Here is a 12,926-nt window from a genome sequence, read left to right as displayed (position 1 = left end):
CCTGGAGGTCCAATTAAAACGTGGGCCCCACTGTGGTAAGTGCTGTACAATCGACCCCAAAGAGCTTACACTCTAAAGCAGACGCGGAGTCTCCTCTCTGTTTTACAGATGGAGAACAGACCCAGAGAGATGAAGTCCGAAGTCATGCACAGAGTGCCTGGTAGACTTGGGACATGAACACAGGCCTTCCAAGTCCCCATCTTCCACCTAAACAACAAAGACCACGCTCGATCCTTTGGGCCCACATTGCATCCTGTGCCAAGCAGGGTTTGGCTAGGCTCAAGGTTCGTGGCCACTGGTTGAAGTGGGATTAGGATGTAGCTACACCAGGCCAGTGCAGTTGAGCCCCAACAGGCAGGACAGCAGAACACGTGTTTTTCCCTAACTAGAAAGAAATTTCGCACACTGCCGCAGTGCCTAGAACTAGGCCTGGAAAGTCAGAAGCAGAATGAGACGCTCATTGATGGCTTCTAGTACCCAGAATGCACTTCCAGCTCAAAGCCATTGCAAACAGTGTTAGTGTTTGAGCTCTGGGGAAAGACTTGGGCTGCCTTATCGTGGGCACCTGGTTCTATCCTACAGTTCCTCCTTATCCCAGCATAATTTCAATAGTGCCATTTTACTTCTGTTGCCAAACACTACGATCTCAGTCTTGGAGGCATTCAGGAGAAAGTTCATATTAATTTAACTGGCCTCGGTAGGGAAAGAATCTCACTGTAAATTTGTCATTGATTAAATCCATATCGATAGCACTGAAACAAAGAACGTTAGCAGCAGCATGAATGTGCCATCAGATTAGTGCTGATTTCAACAACATAAAAGGAAAACAATAAGCATATGAAAATGAAACCCTCGGGGATTCCTCATCTAGCATGCAACAAAACAAGGGAAAGTCTGTGTACTGCTTGGACATGGCAAAACTTACGGGCATGCATTGAGGCTTTTAAAGGTGCTGGAAGAGAAATATGGTGCCTGTAGTTTTGACAGCAAAATTGAGTGGGGTCAGTTGTACCAAATGTTTTTGTCACATAAAAAAAATAAAGTAAATGCAGCGAGTCCACCTTTCCACCCCTATTACCTGCAGACAATAAGTCATGATCAGCTACGAGAAGAGATGCTGCATGGCTCTGCTGAATCCCAAATGGCATGTCGTTAACACGGGCCATTTCCAGACCGCCAGCAAAATGGCTGCTTAGGAGGATGGGTGCGCGTGTGTTCTGCAGCCTGCAAATGGTTAACTTCTCAGCATCATGGGCCAGACTGTGACAGGCTCGGGCACAAGAAGTGGTGAATGTAAGCAGCCTCGCACCCTTGTACACCTGATGCATGGGCGAGTCCTAACTACAGGACTGGGGGCATGAGAAAGGGCTGAGGGTAGGCAGGATGGTGCAGCAGGCATCCTCCCCCTGGCATGTCTGGGAGAGCCAGGATGGGGGCAGTCTGGTTCTCCAGTGCCCCCTATTGCCCCCAGGGGCAGTCTGCCTCTCCAGCACCCCCTACTCAATGATGTGGATAAAAGCCACAGCTGCGCCCTGTTAATGGAATGGTCAAATGTTAACCAGTGCTAAGGAAGCCTTCCCACAGCGCTGGCACATCACAAAAATCCAGGATTTTAGATTGGACCAGGGTAGGCTTCAGCCCAGGCAAAAGCCACCTGGTTCCCAACTGAAACAAATTAAACTCCATAATTAAGTGCCAACAGAAAAACAGTCATGGGGGCAGCAAACAGAACCAGTTTCGGCGCAATTTCACCCGCAAATTTACAACACAAAGTCATGAGCGACACTATGTGACTGAGCCAGACTTACGACATACACGCATAGGAACCTGCATACAGCTGGCTGCAGCAGCTCAGCCCTGCATCACTGTACTGCTGCTATTCCTGTTCCCACTTATACCTTTTAGAGCCCGCTCCCGAGGACACTATTTTATTATTTGTATTACCTGGTGTCTGGGAATGGACCAGGAACCATTGCGCTAGGTGCTGTACAAACAGAACAAAAAGACAGTCCTTGCTCCCAAAGAAAATCCAATCTAAATATAAGACAAGAGACAACAGATGGATACAGACATGGGAGCACAGTGAGACAGTATTGGTCAGCTGTGCTTGGCATTGGTCTCCCACTTATGCACAATGCCAGAGATTCCACTGACTTTAGTGAGGCCAGAGACTGCTGGCTCGTTGGAGCAGGGTTTTTAGTTGGTGGTTAGTATACTCTGCAATTGCAAAATGCTGGCTGTCCTTCCAATGCAATATAAATAATAACTATTTCCTTATGCACAGCATGTGAGTGACAGACAAGGCAATATCCCAGACAAACCTCATGGGATTAAAATAAACCTTATTGAATTAAGTTGAATACTGGCGCAGTTCATTGTATTAAACATGCAAATGGGTGTGTAATATTGGGGGGTTGCATAGAATTCATTCAGGAGCAAGGCAGGATGAATGTAATCTGTGGGAGGTATTAGGAATTGCAGAGGACTTTGGGGGGCAGTGCGTGTGAAGTGGATGACCTTGGCAATATTTGGGGGTGAGGAGAACGCAAGTGATCCCCCTCCAACCCATCGTTTTGAAGCTTCACTTTGAGCAGAGACTGACTGTGTGACATTGTGTTTTTAAATCAGCTTCCCCTGCGTTTATCTCCTTCTTTGCTGGGTCCTAATATAACACACTGTCTACCCGTTCGCAAGCTCTTCAAAGAGCCAGGCTGGATAAGTGAGTGACTCTCTTACCCAGGAGGGATTTTGCTTGGAGAAAAGGGGGTGAAGAACTTGAAACGACTGGAAAAGTCTGGGGTGTGGTAGTGGACAGGGGAATTTGGAAGGACTGCCACTGCCAGAGTTCAAATTGTAGTGGAGGTGACCACTGCTGAGCTGATTAGTCTGCATGTAGGTTCTTTCACTGTTGAATAGGTTTTTTTCTGTAATGCTTCTGCCTGACAATAAAACGTCCTTGCTGAGAAAGAGCTGGGTGGTAACTTATGCCTGTGGCAATTACACGGTGTCCATCCCTGAGGAGAAGAGAAGCAGGCCCCATCAGGCAGGCTGTCTTTTGCTGGGAATAACACAGCGTAGGCAAGGAACTGCTCAGCCTGGGAATACCCCAGGCAGGCGGGAGAGAGTCACGGGTCTCCACTAGGGAGACCATTCATCCGGATTGAAGCTGGACTGTCCTGGTTTTCTAAATTATCATCCCGTCTGTCAGACCCAAGAGAGGCGATGTCTGGGAAGTCAGAAGCCAGAGAGTGCGTTCCCTTGCAGGAACGCTGCTGGGGAAATACAGGTGCAGTGGCCCTGATCTGTGATCTTCTGTTTCCTATACACCATTTAGCAAGTAACAGCTGAAATAAGTCTAAGCACGGCAGCGGCTGCCTCAGGCAGAAAATTCTTGAGGCTCAGACATTTTAATCCATTGCACCAGGACCACAATAAGGCACTTGGTCAAAACACTGTTTTGAAAAACACCTTTCCACCGACTCTGCTTTGCACCAGTGTAAGTGACGGGTGTGGGCTGCACAGCGGCAGAGAGTTAGGTCCAATGGCGGTTTTTTTTTTTTTAAATGTAGTTCATTTGTGTACGTTCTTAAATCTGTTTCTTTTTCAGTTTCCCCCTCCTTTTGCCTTCATTGCACACACAGGTTTATTGCCAGAGGGCTGCTGGGAAAGTGGAAGTGTTTGTTTGGAGAAGAAAATTCATAAAGAATTAAATGAAATGTTTAACCAGACCGGGGAAGGAGAAAAGAAGTCAGATTTTGGGCCTGGTTTATACAACCGTGCTAAGGACACACACACACAAAATTTAAAAAGGAGTGGGGGGCTTGTGGTCCAGGAACTGGACGGGGACTCGGGATATTTTGGTTTGCAAATATTGGATTTTTTGGTTTACTGGCAATTCTAAAAAACTGAAAACAAATTCATCTGGGGTCAAACGGCATGTGTTGCCCAAAACAAAATGTTTCCATTTGGTTTTGAGCTTTTCCCTTTTCACCTATTCTTTAAAAATAAAATTAAAGGTAATTTCAAAATAGAATTGAAACATTTTATTTCAAAAATGTCCAAATGAAACAAACATTCTTGTTAAAAAAACAAAACAAAAAAACCCACTCTTCTCCCCAAAACAATTGGCCAAAAATAGACACCAATTCGTAAAACATTTTGGTCGACCCAAAGCTACACTTTTTGCCAAAAAATAGCGTTAGTCAAAAAGTTTCACTCAGCTCTACTCAGAAAACCTGGGTCCATTTCCCAGTTCAGCCATGGACGCCTTGTGGACAAATCACTTGATTTCTGTGCCTTCAATTTCCAATCATCTGCCATTCTTTGGCGGTCTTGTTTATTTAGACTGTAAGCTCTTCCGAGCAGGAGTGCAGCACCGACCACAACAGGCTCTCAATTGGTGCCTCCAGACACTACTTTAACACAAAAAAACCCAGAAGTGCCTATGTAAATGTGAATGTTAGCGGGTCAGGGCATGGGTGGTCTTCCTGAGTGGTCACAACAGGCTTCTGGAGCAGGGAAGTGGAAGGAGGGACAGAATCAGAGTCAGAGGCTCGATACCAGAACCAAGGGACAAGCCTGAATCAGAGACAGGAATCAGAGAGGAAGGTCAGAACCAGCTTACCTGGAGGGTAGGACCAGGGCTGCGTCCAGTCCAGGAGCAGAAACTAACAGAACCACAGGCAAAAGCCTTGAGCACCCTGCTGCTGTGCTGGTTAAGATAAGGGCTGTTGATCCCTTGTCCAGTTAGGCAGTTTAGCCAATCAGGAGCTCAGTTGTGCTCATTAGCCTGCTGGGGGTTGAACTACTAGCAGATAAGCAGGAGAGCCAGTGGCCCTTACCCCCACAGTGAATTCCCTTGAACGATCAGTTTGTAGCCGAGTTTTAAGATTACTTTTAGCTGTGCTTTAATGCTCTTGACAAAACCACACCTGCCTGCAAGAGAACACTGAAAGATTGGAGAGCCTTAATGTAAGTATAATTGCAGTTAGTCCAAGCACTGAAACCTATTCACAGTGACTCAGTTAATCACAGGGAATGTAACTAATAAAGGTAAATAAATGTTAGCCCTCCATTCTTGATAAATATGCATGGTAAGGCAGATGTGCCGGGTCTGGTTATTACATGGCTGAATGGTAGCTGCAGTTTGATTACAAAGCTGTAGTCAAAAGTGTATCATCTAAATAACTTATTAATAAATCCTGCGCCTCATCAGTTTTATGTGATTGAAATCACCGGAGAAGTAAAGTGTCCAAAATTCCCTCTTCGCATGTGTCTTGTCAACATTTGAAAGATACAGGGCTACGTTTTCTGCACGAGCTCCTGCCTCCGCTGAAGTCAACGGCAGGACTTCCAAAGACATCAGTGGGGCCAGGATTTTCCCCCTTGATTTCTGTGATGGTTTTGAGAATCGCTCACTGCAGAGCTATGGACTCGCTGTATAACTACCCCTCAGTCTGTATGGAATCAGCCATTTGCTGACGGGGGTACGTCACAAGGGCCACATCTACACATGGGTCGGTGTGCCTGGGCGGCCGCTGACCACTGCCTGTGCTACCCTGGCCACGGTACAATTTTGAGCACACTAGCTCAGTGGGAGTGTCCAGCAGTGGGAACATGGCCAGATCTGTAACATCTTTCACCACAGTAGCCCTTGCACACCTGGACATTTAAGCATGTGCCTAGCTTCGAATAGGTGAGTGACAGATCCTCTCCAGGACCCACCAGCTTCTCAGTCTCCTGCTTTTCCCCAAGGCTTGGGCTCCAATTTTTCCATAGGGTGGGTTATAAGGACTTCAGCTCTCTGGTGCTCCATGGATCACTACTGCCCAGTCCGGGACTCTTCTCCCTCCTGCCTTCTTGCTTGTATTGGATTGTATCAGTTACATGGTCCCTTCTCTCCCTGTCAGACTCAAGGGAACTGAAGGGATCTTACACCCTCTTGCGACCCTGTGTGAAGGGATCAAGGACCGTGACAATCCGGCCCATAGAGAGTTGGAGGTTCATCTCCCATGACTATGTGGCTGCTTTCCAAGAGGCTCAGATAGATACAGATACTCTCTCCAATCTCACAGAAGCAAAGTTTCTCTTTTTAACATTAGCAGGTGACCACAAGAGTCTCAGCTCAGGGAACATCAGGGAGGGAAACGCTGGAGCAAGAAGTTAAAGTCTCATTTAAAAGTGACTGAGGAGGCGATCTCAGTCAGCATTCATCTGAATTTCATCTCCTGGCTTCTGCTTCAGAAAGAGCTCGTTTTATCGGAGACTCCCATGCTACAGCACGAGCCTTGCATCAGAGAATATCTGCACATCTCTTGTCCTGAATTTGAGCTGTCAGTGCCCAAGCTCATTACCAAAGTGACCTGCTGAAGTGAGATGAGACACGAACATTTCACTGACCCGTTCGTTCTTCTGCGTGGCCAGATATTGATCCTTATTATCACGGTGAGTAGAATAGGGTGGGGTTTATGAGAAACCAAACGGAGGAGAAAACCATCATAAAAAGTTTTAATAGGTGACATCGAAGCCTTGCACAATCTAAACTGTTGGCAATTAGTATGCCTGTTTGCCTGAGCATCTGAGCTCCGTCTCTGCCAGTTGAGATTAAAAACAAAAATCACAGGGACCTGCATGAATTATAAGATGTCTTTTAGATAGGCAACATTTGCAAGTGTTTCTTCGATGAGCAAGGATCTTTGATGTTATTTCATTTGACATACATTTCCCCAATTAGCTGGGTTATTTTAATTAAGTCATGACACGAAGCATCCTATTACTGGAGTCATGTCACTCCCTATTAGTGTTAGCCTGAGAAATATGAAAATGTGCTTTTCTAAAAAAGAAACACATTTCTTCTTTTTAAATGGTATTTGTAGCATTCAAGAAATTTATTCCTCATCTCATTGCCTTGTTAATGATTAGTGGATTGTGAAAAAATTCCTGTATAACCAGTCACAGAGGCATCCTCCTATACAGAGCTAACTGGCAGCTCTACCAAGCCATTCAGCACATTTCTGTAAGAAACTGATTTCCCCCCCACCTTCTCTGTCTAACATTTTTTGCCGGGCTCTCTGATTGTTGCCCAGGGATCAGACAGTATCGTTTTCCTGTGTCCAACCCTGCTCCCTGAAGCATTTCTCCAAATAGAACATGAGGTTCCTGGCATCTGTGTTTCTCTCTCTCTCTCTGCTCAGAGATTTAGTCTTTCAAGGACACCGTAGGTGGCAAATAGCTGACTTTTAAGTTTTAATATTAAACTTGTATCTTAGGCTGGATGAGCCAGTTTGCATTAAAACTAACAAGCAAACAAACATTTTACCCAGAACTTGAAGTGAATTCACACCAAGCTTTTTTTTATTTTTTATAGTCAAAAATTGAGTTAACTTTTAAATATAGATATTCTTCATCTTTGTGCTCTTCCAAGTTCTAGCAAGAAAGGGAAACACAAGTGTCAAAATACGATGCCATATTTAAAGGATTGTAAATTACTCAGGGCAGGGACAGCAGCATTGCAAGTCTCAGCTTTCAGAGAAAGAGACAGGGTTGTGGAGAGAAACTTCAAAATGGAAAGCCAGTGCACTCTAAAGGAACACAAATCAGAAGGCAAATAAAGAGAACCCAGCATTTATTATTTAAAAAACCCTCATAATTTTAAGCCAGTCTTATGATACGATCTCCCACAGTATTCTTGCCAGCAAGTTAAAGAAGTATGGGCTGGATGAATGGACTATAACGTGGATAGAAAGCTGGCTAGATCGTCGGGCTCAACGGGTAGTGATCAATGGCTTGATGTCTAGTTGGCAGCCGGTATCAAGCGGAGTGCCCCAAGGGTCGGTCCTGGGGCTGGTTTTGTTCAATATCTTCATTAATAATCTGGAGGATGGCGTGGACTGCACCCTCAGCAAGTTTGCAGATGACACTAAACTGGAAGGAGTGGTTGATACAGTGGAGGGTAGGTGTGATGTTGCAATCTATATGATTTTATAAAAATTTGATAATGAGGGAATATAATGTAACTGGAATATGCTTCATGCAAAAGGTCTCTTGTAAGGTATTATTACAATGCTTATTATCTACTGAGTGTGGTCATGCTATTTGTATAAAGGTATCACTCTTGTATCTGAAACTAGAAATATGAAATATAACTCATAGGGCCTATTGTAATTATGCAAAGTGTGGGCCATTAATGGTGGTTTGGAATCGTAATGGATCCCAGCAACCAGGACAATTGACTGGATGGCTCTGTTTGCAGGCAGGCCTTCCTGTGAGCCAGGCTGGGAGGAATGAAGGCTTGGGGTCTTACAGTGACATGTGATCATGTCACATGAACTGGAATCGATCTTTAACCTGGTGCTTTTCCAGTGGAGGGGGGTGGAAACCCAGAGGGACGAAGGATTCCCGCCTTATGCAAAAGATATATAAATGGGTGGAACAGAACAGAGGAGGGGCCATCATGAAGAATCCCCTAGCTACCACCTGAGCTGGAACAAGAGCTGTACCAGGAGAAAGAATTGTGCCCAGGCCTGGAAGGTGTCCAGTCTGAGAAAAAACTTACTGAAGCATCTCTGAGGGTGAGATTATCTGTATTCAGTTTGATTAGACATAGATTTGCGCATTTTATTTTATTTTGCTTGGTAACTTACTTTGTTCTGTCTGCTACTACTTGGAACCACTTAAATCCTACTTTCTGTATTTTCTTTTTGCCAAGAAGGCTAATGGCATTTTGGGCTGTATAAGTAGGGGTATTGCCAGCAGATCAAGGGACGTGATCATTCCCCTCTATTTGACATTGGTGAGGCTTCATCTGGAGTAGTGTGTCCAGTTTTGGGCCCCACACTACAAGAAGGATGTGGACAAACTGGAAAGAGTCCAACAGAAGGCAACAAAAATGATTAGGGGGCTGGAGCACATGACTTATGAGGAGAGGCTGAGGGAACTGGGATTGTTTAGTGTGCAGAAGAGAAGAATGAGGGGGGATTTGATAGCTGCTTTCAACTACCAGAAAGGGGGTTCCAAAGAGGATGGATCTAGACTGTTCTCAGTGGTACGAGATGATAGAACAAGGAGTAATGGTCTCAAGTTGCAGTAGGGGAGGTTTAGGATGGATATTAGGAAAAACTTTTTCACTAGGAGGATGGTGAAGCACTGGAGTGGGTTACCTAGGGAGGTGGTGGAATCTCCATCCTTAGAGGTTTTTAAGGCCCAGCTTGACAAAGCCCTGGTTGGGATGATTTAGTTGGTGTTGGCCCTGCTTTGAGCAGGGGGTTGGACTAGATGACCTCCTGAGGTCCCTTCAAACCCTGATATTCTATGATTTTGGGGGCCTGACTCAATGTTTTTGTCAATACTAGGACTCTTGCTATGTGTTTGTATAGTGCCCATCACAATGAGATCTTGACATTGGATGGAGATACCAGGTCCTAGAATCATACAAATAATAATAAATAGAGGCTATTCTCATGACGTCTCATGTGACTCAAACCAGGAAGTACTGGAAATCTCACGAGAAATTCTCTTTTCATGAGATTTCCAGCCCAACGTTTCAGATTTAAGGTCTAGATGTAGATGTGACTTTTTGGATGCTTCTCCAAAACAAAATCTGTCTTCAGACCTTCCGAATTTTGCTCATTAACAGTTCCAACATTCTCAGGGAAAGACACAATTAAACCCTCACAGTTTTGCTTATATACATTCATTGTAATGTAGCAAGCACCTTTTTTCGTATAGGCAAAGATTACAAGTGGGAGTAGGCATTCCATGATCTTACAGGACCAGATCCTCAGCTTGTGTGAACTGGCAAAGAGCCATTGAATTAAATGGAACTACAACAGTTTACACCAGTGTTACGCTCTGATGCGCCTACAAAAGCAATTCCAAAAACAGAAGGAAATTGAAGCTAGACACACAGGGATTGGTCAATCAGAACATGTAATAAACGTGAACCAGGTAAGTCAGCAAGAGTTTGAACAAAACATAACAGTCCAAATGGCAGGTATGTAGCAGCAGGCCACACACACCAAATACTGCAGACACACACACAGACACAGCAATGGGAACACTGAGTTCAGGAACCAGGAAACAAACAGGACCAGGGAGGCAATACACACAACCCCCAGTCACCATAACCATCTGAGGCTCTGGTTTAGAATGGAGAATGCCACTAAGACATTAATGGCTTTAGTATAGGTGGTTGGCTTACCTGGTCCATCATCAGGTGCACCCCTGCCTCATTGTCCCTCAGGCTGCCCAGGCTGGTAGGAGAGTTTGTGCCTCAGTTTCCCCTCCAGCTGGTTGGGTGAATGGATGTACTTTAACTCTCTAGTGCAACCGTAAAGTCCTCCCCTTCCAGGGTGACAAGAAACAACACAATCCTTTACCCAGGGTCCCCCCTTGGTTTTCCCACCTGAATGTAGGGGAATCATCCTCCCCACTCCAGAATCCTCTGCCTTTGACACCCAAAATAAAAGAAGGTGCCCGCTCCAGGTCATGCCTCTCCTCCTATCCCAGATGCCAATCACCCTTCAATGGAAGATCACAGTCTATTACTCCACTGAATTGCCGACCCTCCATCTAGCAGGTCTTTCACAGGCTTCCTCCTAAATCATCATTTCCTTGGCTCTCCTCTATCTTCGTGTCTTCAGGCATTCCTTCCCAGCATGCTTTGCTGCAGCCTACAGTTCCCAGGGTCCCTCACGGAACTACAACTCCCAGAATTCCCTTGTTCCATACAGAACCAGGACAGGGCTCATGCTTGACCCTTGTCTCCCTTAAAGGACCAGCATGCCTTTGTGACAATTAGCTAATGGTAAAAAGCTCTAAGGAAACATTTTAAAGGGGACCCACGGTGCCTTTCATTGCTCTGAAGCAGCCACTACTCCCATGAGCACATGAAGGGCAACTATGGAAGAGTCTGCCCAGAATTAGAGCTGGGTGGGTAAATCGTAATAAATTATGGAGAATGTATGTGCTCGATACCATGGTGTTGAATACCCTATACATTCACTAGACCATGGGTTTTTTGTGAGGATTGCAGAGACATCATTTTACCCTGTCTGAATGCAAGAGTTTATTAAGTGTTCAAATGCAAATACTAGGAAATGTGGAGTTGTGGCAAACATGTGGGGGTGTGTTGCATTTACATTATTTTAGGGATGAGGTACTGTAACCCAAGAATTTGACCAAACTTCAGTCAGCCATTTTGTGTGTCCAGCCACTGTTAGCTGAAAACCAAATACCACAAAGCTAGGAATAATCTTTAGGGCTTTGAGAGGCAAACTGCTGCGTGGTTTGCAGTTTTGCTAATCAGAATGGGAGGATGGGACAGAGTTAATGTGCCATGAGAATGGAAGGAATGTTTGGACAGGCAACCTTGGTTTTAAGTGCTCCTCACATATAGGTTTTACTGTTGTTATGACAAGAAATGCTTTGATGAGAGATAATGAGTACTTTGCTCAAACTAGGAGAATTGGTGATCCACTAGGAGTCACTATGAGTTATGTGCTTTGTTTAAGTTAGCTACAAAAGATTAGGTAATAGTAAATACCCCAGAGCAGTTCCTGGAAGCAATCCTGGGAGTCTCTTCTCTGACCCCTACTCCCCAGTGGGAAGGCAACTGGCCAACAGTGACCTGCTGTTACTCACTCAAAACTATCTCAGGCTTTGGTAATTATGTCTTCGGGTGCTCTGAACCTATCACTATAACAAAAATATGTGTGCTTGGGACCTCAAAAAAGAGTCGTTTTAGATAAAAGTACTATGGTTTGTATCAATCAGATGGAGGAGCTGTGTCCCCATAGATTTATTCCTGACACTGCCTGGAAAACAGTTAAGTTACCACTGCTTTGGGTTCTGAAAACCCTAGAGTCACCATGCCTCAGTGGGTGACAGCTGAGAATACCAGATTCAGGACAAACTGCTGAGAAATAGGGCAGACTCATCCTAAACTGGTGGTTAGCCTATCATTAGAGAAACCCAGCCAATAACAAAAGTAAACTCCTGTCTCACCACACTGGTTAACAAGAAGTCAAAAATGCTGTCTCCTTAGGCATTTCACCACCCAGACACCAGACTTCATGTTAAATGGTTCCTGAAAACCAATTTCATCAAACAAAGGGTTCTTCTGATCTCAAGAGGTCAGCCACATAGCCAGGTCAATATATAACTCAGCTCCTACCCAATAATCATGCTACTGCCAACCCTTCAGTAACTAAAACAATCTAAAATTTATTAATAAAGAAAAGAAAAAGAGTTAACATGGTTAATAGATCATATACTTACAATGATTGTAATGTTCTTATATCAGGTTTGTAGCAGTGACGTTTGTAAAGTCTCTGGTAACTCTGGAAGATCCTGGGTTTATAGTCAATATGCTCCTTTTAGTTGTAAATCCATTGTCCCAAGAATCAGAGCAGGAAAGAGGCAACATGGAGATATTTCAAGGGTCTTTTATACCCTCTGCCATGCCTTGGAATTTGCCTGTCCCAAACAAAGCTCACAAACAGTTTGTGGAAAATCACTGCCACAAGATGGAGTCCAGAGTCACATGAACAAGTCACATGTCCTTCCAAGGCTTGCTGACTCACAGGGGCAGCCATTGGCCATATCCCTGCTAAGAAAACCAGCAAATGCAAAATTAAGGGGAAACTTTACCATTATTTGCTGAACAATTTCAGTGAATAGCTCTTGCTCTGTAGATGGTTTGCAAACAATGTGTTGAAAGTATTCAGTATTCACAGTTCAGCTGTGTTGTTGCATACAAACTGTAGATCACATGGGGTGTTTCTGTCCCCTGATTAGATGAGTGTAAGTCTGAACATCAGGTGTCCAGTGGGAAACTCACATTTATGACTTCAGAATTTGCTTTCCATGAATATTCTCCTAAAATTGGCTGTTTCCAGGAATACTCCTGCCAATGTAATCATTTACTA

General features: G+C 44.6%; 1 long non-coding RNA gene across 2 annotated transcripts in view; it reads right to left on the bottom strand.

The window, feature by feature from the left end:
- The window catches only part of LOC123369883, a 115,937-nt gene extending 103,251 nt beyond the window's left edge, over positions 1 to 12,686 (bottom strand). For both annotated transcript variants that reach the window (XR_006579171.1, XR_006579172.1), the window contains exon 1: positions 12,277 to 12,686. This is a non-coding gene — a long non-coding RNA (uncharacterized LOC123369883). The remainder of the gene's footprint in view (positions 1 to 12,276) is intronic.
- Positions 12,687 to 12,926: the final 240 nt, after the last annotated feature.

Source organism: Mauremys mutica, chromosome 4, assembly GCF_020497125.1.
Source record: "Mauremys mutica isolate MM-2020 ecotype Southern chromosome 4, ASM2049712v1, whole genome shotgun sequence".
Classification (NCBI taxonomy): domain Eukaryota; kingdom Metazoa; phylum Chordata; order Testudines; family Geoemydidae; genus Mauremys; species Mauremys mutica.
The sequence above is the reverse complement of the archived record's forward strand: the minus strand, read 5'-3'. Positions and strand labels throughout refer to the sequence as shown.